At 51.7% G+C, this 12,209-nt stretch overlaps 1 protein-coding gene across 3 annotated transcripts in view; it reads left to right on the top strand.

The window, feature by feature from the left end:
• Nucleotides 1–4,837: 4,837 nt before the first annotated feature.
• The window catches only part of FAM53B (family with sequence similarity 53 member B), a 45,305-nt gene continuing 37,933 nt past the window's right edge, over nucleotides 4,838–12,209 (top strand). Inside the window, exon 1 of one of the 3 annotated variants that reach the window (XM_064431546.1) lies at nucleotides 4,838–4,956. The gene's annotated coding sequence lies outside the window, so the exon portion shown is untranslated. Of the gene's footprint in view, nucleotides 4,957–8,354; nucleotides 11,357–12,209 lie in introns of those variants that run through there. The other 2 variants (XM_064431547.1, XM_064431548.1) reach the window with 2 other exon arrangements.

The raw sequence follows: 12,209 nt of genomic DNA, 5'->3' as shown, positions 1-12,209 counted from the left end.
CTATAACAAAGGAAATTCAGGGTTGTGGGTTTGTTTGTTTGTTTGTTTACTTTGTATGTTTCCAACCAGTGTTAAAAAGGAACTTTCAGATATTTGAGGTTTTAAACCTGCAGTTGCTGTTTACAGCAGAGCTCATTATACCTGGGTGAGGAAGTGCATGTCCCACCACACAGATCTCAGGTGTGATTCTCTGGAGAGCAAACAATGTTCTCTCATACAGTTTCTATCAGAATTATTTCAGTTCTTCACGGCTGTGAAATCTGTGAGCCCAAAGAGTCAAATGAATGGGCAAATAGGGGATGAACTGAAATCCCTCACTCAGAACCACTGGGTTTGTACCCAGGAGTGCAGGTGAGGCCAGGTGTGCAGGGCACAGCAAACAGATACCTCCAAAGCTGCACAGCTGAGCTGACACAGCCTCTTTGGAGTTATTTTTATGTAAGGACAAGTTCTTGAATAGCTTTTCTGGTGCATTAGGCACAGCATGCTTCTCTTCATCGCTGACAGTGGCTTCCATGTATTTCTACATTCCAGGAATGCACTGGCAGCACTGTAGCCATTGTGAGGAAAATCTGCCTGTGCATATACTCTGCTGTGTCTGTTCTGCTGTGAGCCAGGGTGCCTGCTATAAGGCTGCCAAACTTTGTGTTATTTCATACCAGACGAAATCTTTAAGCGTGGTATTTAGCAACATACAGCAAAATTTTCAGTGTTTTGGCACTGGGATTGCTTCCCTGATCTCAGCATGCTGAGAGGTGCAGAACATGGCTTGCTGCAACAATAACTGCTTCATTTTATAGGCCCTCCAAGCATTTTAAAGTATGGAATCATCTCCTGTAAAATACATGGAGAGCACAAAGAAAATAATTGGGCCAGGGCTTTGCAAAGCCGTGTGGAGATCTGCCTTTGAATTCCTGTTGCTTGCTGCCTTTTCTGGGATGAGAGGAGGGGGAGGCTGCCCTGCCCAGCGTTACCTGCTCGGGCTGAATGGGTGGTGCAAGGCTCTATCCCATGCTTTGGCTGCAAGTAGGTTGAGCATGACCTAAACCTTGTGGTAGCAGCTAAATTGAGGAGCAATTAATGGCTACCAAGGGCTTTCAGTGAAAGGGGATGAGGTGTTATAGCCTCCAGACAAAGGAGGAAAAGGAACGCTGGCCTGTTTTGTTTAACACAAATAAGGGAAAAGCCAACCTGAGGCTCAATTTCCATTTGTTAGGTAACAGTACAGCTTGAAATGAGCCCATTTCTCTGTTACTGGAAATTAAGCTGAGTGCTGTCAGGCAAACCAGCTGCTGCCAGGTAACACATAAATTCTGGGTAATCACAAGTGAGCCTGTGCTGGAGAACCAGAGCTAACAGAGCCCAGTGAGGGAACAGACACAAACCTCAGCACAGTCACTGCAGCAGCCAGGTGTGCATGGGCAGTGCCATGTGTCAAGTAAAGGTGAGGAGACTGTGCTTATATAAAGAAATTTTAGCTGTTGGTAGGGCTGAGAACTGAAATTCAAGCAGAAGGATCTTCCACCCCAGTTTTCAGTAGTAATTAGCCTTGCTGGCTGCTGCCCTACCCCAGGGCTCCTCAGCTCCATGGGTGCTGCACTGCTCCTTATCCAAGGCAGGGTGATACTTTGGGGCATGTCTGCAGCTGCCTCGGGCTTTGTGGATGATGGGCAAATAACTCTGGGCTTAACTTAAACCGATTCAGACCCAAATGTGGCTGAGAAAGGGATGAGCACATTCAGGCTCCCATATGTGTTTCATGGCCTATTTATTTTATCCATCAACGTTTCCATTGCTCCCAGTCTGGGGCACCCAGATCAGGTGTCACACCCTCTGCCAAGGCAGGGAGGGAGGCAGCAAACACAAAGCTGTTGCATGTGTGCAGCAAATGGCCTGTGACACAAAAAAGGGATTTTTAAGTTTGGTGGAAAGCCCATCGTATGCCAAATGTAGTCAGAACTACACTCCTCATCTGAGCCCTCTGCAGAGCAATATTTCACTTGTTTAGGGCATCTGTGATTCAGGTACTTCCTGCTACAGAGCACACGGATCATATTACAGACATGTGCTCATTCCCTGGGCGTGAAATATTTATTAAAAATGCTTCTGCTTGCTGTTGTAAGGATTTTGTGGATCTGAGGATTTCCCCTGAAACTGAAGGGTGTTCCTGGAGACCTTTGGTGTAGCCAACATGTCCTGTAAGTATGTGGCTCCCAGCACAGCTGGGACATCAGCCTGTGCCTGGGACACTGACTCTCTGGCCCCTTACCTGTGTTCTTTGCCTGGCAGGAGAAGCAGAAGGATAGACCCATAAATAACTGGGATGGCTCAGGTGCTCAGAGGACATCACAGAGTCCTTGTGAAAGGCACAAACTTCTGAAATTATTTGTAACCTTGGTGCATATGACATGAATAACAACAACTGGAGAGACAACGAAGCGTTGGAAAGGCTACATGGAAAGAAGGCTGTAACTGCAGCCAGATCCTTCACAGGGAGTGAGGGAAATGCTGTCTATCCTAAGCAGGGCTTAGCACTGCTACATCGACATGTCTTAATGGTTTGGACCCCAGAATCGCTTCAGAAGGACCATGGGGATCATTAGATTTTTCCTATCCATGGTTTCCATCCCCGTCAGGAAAGCTCCCAGTCAGTGGGTGGCAAAGGCACTGACATCTGAGACAAAACCACAAATTAAATCAGCTCACAAATGAACTGAATGAATTTTCTGTCCATGAGGACTAAACTGTCTTGGCCAGTTCTTTAAATTTGAAAGTTATTTCTTTTCTTTTTCCTCCTTCTGACAAAGGGAAAAAACACTGTCCGGAGCAAGGGCCTATGGGCAGCCAGTTACTTGAACAACATTACTGAAAACACTGTCTGTGCAAAACAGGTCTGTGCTTCAGCAACAGGCTTTCACACGTGCTGGGAATTCTCCACAGCCAGCTCATCTGTTGGGAAGCAGAGAGGATGAGAGGCAGAAAATGCTGGGTTTGGAGCGAGCTGCAGAAGCAGACAGAAAACAACTTTCTGCTTGAGTCTTGGAGCCCAAGGCTGCCACGGGAATGGATTCAATTACGCTCTGAGCTTTATTGCTGAAATATTCCACTGGGAAACCATAAAAAAACATTTTCAGACTTGATTCCCGAAGTTCTGGAAAAGGAGTTAGCAAGTGTTTTATTGCTACCAGTCTCAACACGTGATAAGAAAAGCAAATACTGAGTGGGATGGAGGAACATGATGCAAAAACCCCGTCACATCATCAAACCCTTCTCCCTGTTCATCACCCACTCAGACTGGCCACTCCTGCTTAATTTTATGTGTACTGAGCACGGAGCCACTTTTGTTGAGATCAGCCCTCACTGTGTTGGTGGCAGCTGCTCCTTTGTTAAGTATCTGCCCGCTACTTCTGCTTGCTTCCCTCTTACTTCCTCCCTGCATTAAATACTAAGTGACAAGTCTTCCTCGAGAGGAATTTGTTGTCCTGGGCTGTGCAGAGCAGGGCAGGACACCCGGAGCACTGCTGAGCTCACAGCTACAGCTTCTCTTGCCACTCATGCCCTTACTTGTCCCTTACTTGTCCCTGCATGCCATCGCCAGCACTGTGCCTGGCCATCCAGCCGGGTGGATGAAATTCAGCCCCAGATTCATTCCTGATGGCATCTGTGTTGTCTGCTCACATATGTTTAAGATTAATGTTTGGGCTCTGTTTTGTAATGAGCCCTAAATCTTCCTTTTAGCTGTCATGTAGTTTCCTTGTTCGCTCGTTACGCTCGCTCTCGGGAGGAGCCCGCACGCTGTGCCTGCTGCAGCCTGGCTGCATGGAAAATGTCACCGAGAGCTCAGTGCTGCTGAAGGCCATTCCCACGTGAAGCCGAGCAGATGTACCTCTCAGTACTGCAGGGGACTCACGGCCCCTTCCTAAACAGGCTTCAAGGGAACTGGAGAGGGACCTGGGACAAGGGACTGGATGGACAGGACAAGGGGAGCAGCTTCAAACTGACAGAGGGCAGCGTTGCATGGGATATTGGGAAGGAATTGTTCCCTGTGAGGGTGGGCAGGCCCTGGCACAGGGTGCCCAGAGAAGCTGTGGCTGCCCCTGGATCCCTGGCAGTGCCCAAGGTGAGGTTGGATGGGGCTTGGAGCAGCCTGGGATAGTGGAAGGCATCCCTGCCCCATGACAGGGATGTGGAACTACACGATTGTCGAAGGTCTTTTCCAACCCAAACCAGTCATTGATTCTATGAAAAACTGAGAAAAATTAAGGAGCGGGGTTTTTATTCTCTGCTGCGTGCAGGGGCGCGTGGTGTCCATATGGGATATGCCAAAACTTCAGCGCTACTTCTGGCGGGGACCCTTCAACGAGCTGCTGGGGAGTGCGGTTCTGCTGCTCCTCCCCGGGCCGGCCGTGCCACCAGGAGTCACTCTCGGCCTCCGAACGGGCGGCGGAGCCCCAGGCGAGCCGCGCCCGCAGCATCCCGGGCTGCGGGGCCGTGTGCGGCGCTGCCGGCTCCAGCCCGCGGCTCCCCCGGGCAGCGCCTCGCCGCTGCCCGAATCCCCCTTTTTTATTATTTTCGGACTTTCCCCCCCATCCCACACGCCCTTTCTGGCGATGTCGAACCCCGGGGATGCCCACTCGGGGCAGCAGCCGCGGGTCTCCCCCGCCTCCCCCGGCAGCGAGCGCTCCGGTGCGCGGCTCCCCGGGGCGGGCGCTCCGCAGGTGCGGGCCGGGCTCTGCCGGCGCTGGCTCCGCTCAGGAAGTGACAAGCACATTTCCTCCTCCTCCTCCTCCTCCTTCTCCTCCTCCTCCTCCTCCTCCTCCTCCTCCTCCTCCTCGCTCCCTCCCTCCGCCCGCCCCGCCCGCAGCACGGCGGCGGCGGCGGCAGCGGAGCGCGGTCGGAGCGGCGCGCACAGCCGGCCCGGCCGGGCCGCTCCGCCGCCAGCGCGGGCAGCGCTCGGTAAGCGATGCTCGGAGCGCAGCGGGGCCCCGCAGCCCCGGGGGGTGCCGGGGGGCGGGCGGACAAAGGGCGGCGGTGCGCCCTGCCCGGGGACGGGGCGGCTCGGCGGGGATGGGGTAGGAGGGTGGTGCCGCATCCCCGCCGAGCGGGCTGCGGGTGTCCGCCTTTGTGCCGCCGGGTCTCAGCCCGGCCCGCGGTGAGCGGGGGGCACCGCGGAGGAGCCGCCCGGGCGGCCGGAGGGAGCTGGGGCGGTGGGGTGCGTGCCCGGAGCGGCGGGGGGTGCGGGATGCTGAGCCCGGCGTGCGGGGATGCGCGGCTCTCCGGAGTTTGGCGAGCGCTCCGCACCCGCCCCGAGTCCTCTGCCTCTGCCGCTGGAATTATTTCCTGCGAAAGGATCAACACGTGCTTTCCTTTCTCCGGGCCGGGAGTGCTGCTCCAGCGGGGCTGAGCCGCGGGTGCCGCCGGGCTCGGCGCAGCGCTGCCCGGGCTCGGGGTCTCACGGGAGCCGTGCCTCAGCATCCCGGCAGAGATGCTCTCCGGCTCACCCGGGGCCAGCGCGCACTCCCCACCTCGCATCTCACTCCTGGCACGTGTGGGGTGGGCAGCAGGACAGGGGGACAGGCCGGTCCCCGGGGTTCTCCAGCCTCCGACGCTGCTGCGGTGGGACACGGCAGCGCCTCGCTGTGCCAAGTGCCCTGGCAGGGGGGTTGTCCTAGAAAGCCTGCAAGTCTTGTTTCTCCATTCACTGACGTCAGGTTGATCGGGTTCTAAGGTACGCGAAGGTTTCACCTACAGCTGTACGCGGAGATTTCACGGGCGAGGGGCTTTTCCTCAATAATTTTAATTTTCTGGACGCAGGGAGAGTTTGTAACAGCGCGGTGCCTGTCACTGAGCTGTGCCGCTGCCTCTCGGTGCCGTGCGGTCTCCACAGACGCTGGTGTACCTTGGCAGCTCATCCCCTCCTTAGAAAATCCTCTGGAGTGAAAAGTGAGCGTAATTTGTTATGAAATAGGCTGATAGACAAAACTTCAGTTGGCGATTGAAACCAGATGTGCATATTTTCCTTTTGAATCCTCAAGCAATGCTAAAAGTCTGTTTTGACAGATTAAAAACTACTTGCAAATTGCAGAGGTAGCAGTGTTTTGCGATAATCCACTAAAAACACTGAGGGCTGTGAGCATCTCTGCCCAGTGTTGGGTATTTCCAAGCACAGGAGGTGCTGCTGCCATCACAAAGCACAGATTCCCTTGGCCTGCCCCTATCGTGGGCAGAAATATTTACCAGGGCTTGGCTGAGGGCTGGAAAAAGAAATAGAGAAACCCCAAAACAGTGTAGATAATGTTTCTAGAGAAAATATTTGGGGTGGGTCATGAAACAGATTAATTAGAGTGATAGTAAAAAACCTGAATTTCAGAGTGGTTTGCTCTGTCTGTGCCTCTTGTGGCTCGGTGCAGGTTTGAAGTGAGCTTTTGATTTATTTCTTCATTTTTGAGAGTCCTGTGGAGCCTGAGGATGCTTGTGGCAGTGGGTGTGTCACACCCAGCTCTGGACAGCCCTGCTCAGGGGGGCAGGATTAGGACTGGAGGCACTTTATCGGGAGAAGCACTCAGCCTCCTTGCTTCCAGAAGCAGGGGGAAAAACCCCAGCCAAAACAACCTGCCGTGGAATTGCTTCCTTCTCTCCCCTTCAGAGAGGGAAGGACACGGTGCCAAGCCCAGCCACGTGGAGCACGGCCACGCTGCTGAACCCCTGGCTCCAGACTTTCTCACTCCCAGCTTCAGCCCAGAGCAGGGAGGGAAATTTCTGTGACTTCCAGCTCCGCACAGGGCCGAGGTGTCCAGGAACCACAGCGGTTATAGAAAGCAGATGGCCTTTTGCTGTAAATGCAAAACTTTGCATAGGAAATCTGTGCAAATCAGCTCAGTGGATAATTGATCTGTGCGAGTGAGATCCAGATTTTTGTGTATGGAGATCAAGCAGACTGTGGGACAGAGCCAGCTCCAGTGTAGGTTAATTTTCAGCTATGGATACCTGCATAAATAAATACATGTGTATAAATATGCACACATGCAAATAGGCAAACATATACCAATAAAAATCCCCAAATCTGCATTGGTTAATTATATGCAATTTTTTTTTTCTAATAGTAGCAAAGGCTTGCTTCACTCTCAGCAAAAGTATAGGCAGAACAAGATACACAACTTTTTGCCAAAACACCTGTATTTGTGTGCAGAACTGACACCATGGGCTGTGTCCTGATGGGTGGGGTGGGCACTGAGCTTTATCCCACTTGTTTATTTATTATTGCTGGTTGATTTCTGATTTCTCAAATGGCAGCTGTCTGGTTTGAGACTCTTCCTCCTTTTTTCTTTCTTTCTTATAATATTGCATAGAATTTTTCTTTAATTTGCCAGGATGGGGGTGGTTTGCACTTGCCTTGCAAAATCTCAGATGGAAAAGAGGACACCCCAAGCTGAGAGGGTGATTTTGGTTTTGTTCCCTTCCCCCTCCCGTGTCACGTGGTTTGTCAATTGATGTTGCTGGGAAATAGTCCTAATGAACATTAATCTGTGGCAGGGCAGACTTTGGACCAGCGGGCTGGGACAGGGCGAGGTGCCAGAGATGCTCATAGCTGTTTGGAGAGCTGGGTCGAGTCTCCTTCCCACATCCCAGGGGAGGGACAGGGCAGGCAGAGCCTTTGTGTCAGATCTGCACTCACAAAACTCTCTCCTAGAGTGAAAACACCTTCAGAAAGACAAGTTTTATTCCCGTGGCCATGGGGCACCAGGGCAGCAGAGGAGCTGGGATGTTGCTCCTCTGCAGCTCCTCATGCAAGCTCTCTTCTTGGCTGACGTTTTCTGCTCCTTTCTCTCCCAAAACGGGAGGAGGAGGAAGAGGAAGCAAGCCTGCTGACTCGGGGAAACAGAACTAAAAAAAAAAAAGAAAGCAGGTCTGCTGAGCAGCAGAGGGCTGTGAGTGCCATGGGTCTCACGTGTGGTGGGAACCACAGCTCCCATTGCAGGGGTCCCTGCAGGGCTGGGCAAAACTATCACCAAAACAACAGCCTGCTCCTCAGAGAGCTAAATATAAACCCATCAAGCAAAGAGGAGGGAATTTTCCACCCTGCTACTCCTCTGTGCCTGCCAGCCTGCCCAGTCATGAAGCCTGTGGGCTGCTCCCCCCAGGGAAGCTCTGTCCCTGATCCCCAGCGTGTCGTGGGATGAGTGCCACCACTTTCTGCAGGGATGACACCTTCTGTGCATTCCTTGGAAGCGGTCAGGACACGGGCAGACCCGAGCCCTGGAGCTCTGGTCCTGCCCACAGGTCTCCCCACGAGCAGGGGCCGTGTTGTAGTTGTGAAAAAGGATTTCTCCAAGGTCACACTGTGTGCCTGCAGTTGCAGCCTGGCTGCCCATGGCCCAGCTCTTTCTGCAGAGCAGCAATGCAGAACGTGGCTCTGCTACAGGGAGCTGGAGGGAGCAGATCCATGGGCTGCTTTGTTTTTCCAAACTTTTCTGAGTTGGCTGCCTTTAGGGAGACAAAAATTCCCAAGAAAGAGCCTCGCTGGGATGGTGCATCTCAGCACAGGCTGTGGATGTGTGGGTCTTTAGTCATCCAGAGGTGAGGTGGAGATTGAAAATTAAGAAGTGTGGTGGTGCAGGTAATTTCCAGCCAGAATTTCTCCTGGCTTCAGGTGGTTTATCCATGAGTTTTGCAGCCTGTGGTGTTGGATATGTGTGATATGACATATGCTGTGTAAGATAAATAAGATTTGGTGTGTTAGAAGTTTCTTTGCAACGCAGGGAGGAGTAAACTGCATTAGGCTGACCTGGAGGAGCAGCACCAAACCCTGAGTGAAGCGTGGCTGCTCCCAGCACTGCTTGCTGTGGGTCCCTGCATGGATGGGTGGGAAGTACCAGGCCACTTTGGCTCAGTAATCACTTCATTTGAGTAATATTTTAAGAACTGGTTGAGTGAGTGCAAAAAATCCGTTCTGGTGCGTTGAGTTTCTGTACCTCCCCCTTAAAAGTGTACCCAAGGGAGACTTGGTCATGGTTTTTGCTTTTAGAGGATTAAATATAGCAGCATCATTGGTGTCACTCCTCTGTAGTCCATTTGAAGCATCCCTTGGGCTACATCATTCCCTGTTTTTGTGGCTGCTGGCCATAGCTTTTGCTGTCAGCAGCCAGGGCCCGGGGCTGGCTGTGCGGTAGGTACGGGGCCGTGGTGAGAGAGGAGTTTGACTTCGCGGCCGTTCTGTGCTTGCAAATCCTCATGTCTCCTAGGGTTTGTAAAAAATGGGATCTGGCAAGCTCTGATCCAGCAGCTGGAAAACCTGCTCTCCCTCTCTCTGCTCCAAACCAGCTCCTGGAAGGGAGGACCAGGGGTTCTTTGGGTGGCTGAGGAGAAGGAGGGCTCGGGAGGTGGTGGGGCAGAAGGACGTGGCTGCCCAGGGACATCAGGGACTGGCTTTGGTCTCAGTGACTGGTCTGGGCCAGGGGGTCAAGAGACTCACCCCTCATCCTGCTCCTAAAACCAAGAGGATGAGTTGAAGTGTGTTACCAGCTTGCCTTTAAGGTATCGTTTTTGTCCTTTACCCTATAGCAGCTCTTGCAGTGACCCCAGACAAGCCTCCGAGCTCCTCTGCCCCAGCTGTGCAAGTGCCATCATCACTGTTCTGCACCAATGGGACATGTTAATTATAAGGAAAAAGAGTTAATGCAGACAACTGGTCTTCTCTGGTTAGGACAGCCTGGCAGCACAGTTAGGCCAGGTGGAGCTGGTCATTTCTCCTTTCAAGTGGTGTGGGAAAGTCACAATAACTGTGATTTTTGTGTTTCTGTGACTGCCTTAACCTTACTGAGAACAGCCTTCTGGTGTGCTGGGCAATAGTTGTCAATGCTATGAAATTACTTCAAGTGTATATATTATTATCCCAGTTACCAAGTGCTTTGGGGTTTTTTTGTCCCAGCTGGGACAAATGAATATTGTATAATATTTTTGAAAGGACAAGTTTTGATATTATGAACTAGGTGCCAAAAGCTACAATTGTGTGCCAGAGCTGAAGAGCCATTATAATTATAAAGATACAGAAAGCATTAGAAGTATCCATTTTTGGGTTTGTAGACTCTCTGTTAACTCAGAAAAACTGTTAAGCCTAGAAAAGCTGTGGCTGCCCCTGGATCTCTGGAAGTGTCCAAGGCTAGGTTGGACAGGGCTTGGAGCAGCCTGGTGTGGTGGGATTTGTCCCTGGCCATGGCAGGGGGTTACAATGAGATGCTCTTTAAGGTCCCTTCCAGTCCAGGCCATTCTGTGATTATTGGACTGTCAGTTGTGCTGTAAATGAAATGCAGTGCAATGGATGGTACATCTCAGAGTGAAAGCGTCGTGAATGAAGATGTACACTGCCAAAATGTAAATGTTTCATTTGGAAACTCTCAGCCACATTTTCGGCTGTGCATGGTTTGTGCTGTTGGTAGAAATTACTTTTCCCGTGGAGGTTTCAGATCTACGTATTTGAAACTTAATTTAAACAAAAAGTTCCAGCCCTGCAGTGTGGTGGCTCGTGCTGTCCCTGTGCCTGTCTTGTGAACCCCATGACACACCAGCAAGGTGGCAGCTTCAAGAGGGGCTGGACAAAGCCAGGCCAGCCTGTGGAGGAGCTGCTTTGTCAGCCCACCCTCCTGACCCCTGCTCATCCCGCCCTGGGCCATGGGGGCTGCTGGCCAGGGGGACAACAGCTCACTCGGGGTGTGGGGCAGCGAGCCAGGACAGCCCTGCTTCTGGGACTGCTCTGTGGATCACCACTTTTAGTAATTTGCTGAGTAAATTCTTGCTAGGGCATGGGCTCAGTGATCTTAATTTCCAACCTAATGATTCCATGATCCAGTGTCTTTCAGAAAGGCCCCAGTGCAGAGGTAAAGCTGTGGCCCTGGCTGAGAGCTGCAGTCATTGGTGATGCTGTAGTTTATTTCAGTGACTATTGTCTGTGTTGTTCAGGAAAAAGTTGCACTTTGCCCTTGTCTGGATCTGCATAGCTCCATCTTCTGCCGTGCTGGGAGGTGTCCCACAGCTGCTCTGCTCCCTCCGAGGGACCTGCTCAGCTTCTCCTGCCCTCTCTGGGGCAGCCAGGCCATCCTCAGCAGTTTCCACTCCACATTCCCCCTGTCTTGTGCTGTGCCTGTGTCTTGAGGCCCCCCAGTTACTCCTGGAATCCCCTCCAGACCTTGGGTAGAGGTGGGGAGAGGCTCCAGGTTCCCACAGAGGGCGTGGAGTGCAGAGCACAGAGGCTGTACCATCCTGGAGACCCCACATTTATCCAGCCTGTGGACACATCCCTGCCTGCCTGGGTGACCTACTGCACCATGCAGGAGCCTGGGCTCGTGCCCCTGCCTTTGAGGTGAGTGGCTTTTAAGCAATTTAATTGTTTAGCTTGTAACCAAGTGTGCTGGCTGCTTCTCTCTGTTCTGTATCACCACGCTGCTCTCTGTATTTAGCACTTTGCTGGTCTCAGTCACTTACAGAGCCCTGGTTTTCCTGTTTCCTTCCCAATTGCTTCCAGAAATGTTGCATGGCATGGGGTGGCAGTGTAGTTTCTGTCGCAGCCAGTGCCACCAGTTACCTGCAGGTCTGTTTGAGATGTGCCAGTAAAGGGTTATCAGCTGCTGTCATCCACTTCTGTGCACTTTAATGAGGTGTTTTATGCCAGTGCTCCCTTTCACCTGCACAAAAGCTTCAGGTGAGGGGAGAGCTCTTCCCTTGGTGTTGTAATTGTGGTTCCTGACTCGCTGAGCTCGCACTGAAACCAGAGCCTTGCTGGGCTCGAGGTCTCACCCTCCACATTTACCAGGCTGCCTTGTGCCTGTCCTCAGGGACCACCAGTGGTGATGGCTCAGAAGATTTTTGGCATGATCTTGTAAAATTGAAGGTGTAAATTTATTTGGAGCTGTTGTTTAAGGAAGATCTATATTTAGTGCCTGCTGTTTAATATCATCCCAGGTTACTCCTGACAAATGTGGCTGTGTTGTTTTCCTTTCTGCTCAGGACAGTAATGTTTATATTGTCTATTTCTTCCTTTTCTGTGTCCTGACTAATGATTCCACCATTCTTTCTGTTGTTGTCAGTGTGACTTCTTATTGTCCTTAATATCTATAAAATCCCCTCTATCTTGTTTTCTACCAGAACCTACTGTTCAACTAGCAGTCTCATTCATTTAAGGTGCTGGCCTTATTTTAGGGACTTCATAATGATTT

Source organism: Passer domesticus, chromosome 8 (assembly GCF_036417665.1).
Source record: "Passer domesticus isolate bPasDom1 chromosome 8, bPasDom1.hap1, whole genome shotgun sequence".
Lineage (NCBI taxonomy): Eukaryota > Metazoa > Chordata > Aves > Passeriformes > Passeridae > Passer > Passer domesticus.
Note: the sequence above shows the minus strand (reverse complement) of the source record. Positions and strands in the feature narration are given on the sequence as shown.